Below are 313 nucleotides of genomic sequence, written 5' to 3'. Positions count from 1 at the left end.
GAGCCGCGACTCTGTCCTGGCACCCGCCCCGCTCGAAGCCATGCCAGGGCGGTAGGCAAGGTGGTGCAGAGCCACGTGCTGGCACGAGGGTCCCCGAGCCCCGCGAACCCCCGGTACCTGGCGTCCTGCGGCGTCCGGCGGGACCAAGGCCAGGCGTGAGGGCGGCGTGGGACCTGCTGCCCCTGGGCTGGGCGCGCAGAAATGAACCGGGACAAGGGCAGCGATGGGATGGCGGCTGGTGGCCCCCCTTCCCCGTGTACGATTCTTATTCAAATGGGCTGCCCGCTGAAAGGGACGGCGGTCTCCAGGCTAC

The 313-nt window shown here is 70.3% G+C and overlaps 1 protein-coding gene across 1 annotated transcript in view; it reads right to left on the bottom strand.

Annotated features, from left to right (window-relative positions):
• The window catches only part of LOC103614439 (laminin subunit beta-2-like), a 13,810-nt gene that overhangs the window by 12,777 nt on the left and 720 nt on the right, over positions 1–313 (bottom strand). Inside the window, 1 exon segment of the mRNA XM_017732317.1 lies at positions 118–285. The gene's annotated coding sequence lies outside the window, so the exon portion shown is untranslated.

The sequence above is a fragment of the Corvus brachyrhynchos genome, unplaced genomic scaffold, assembly GCF_000691975.1.
Source record: "Corvus brachyrhynchos isolate BGI_N302 unplaced genomic scaffold, ASM69197v1 scaffold4, whole genome shotgun sequence".
NCBI classification, from domain to species: domain Eukaryota; kingdom Metazoa; phylum Chordata; class Aves; order Passeriformes; family Corvidae; genus Corvus; species Corvus brachyrhynchos.
This window is presented reverse-complemented; position numbering and strand designations above follow the sequence as displayed.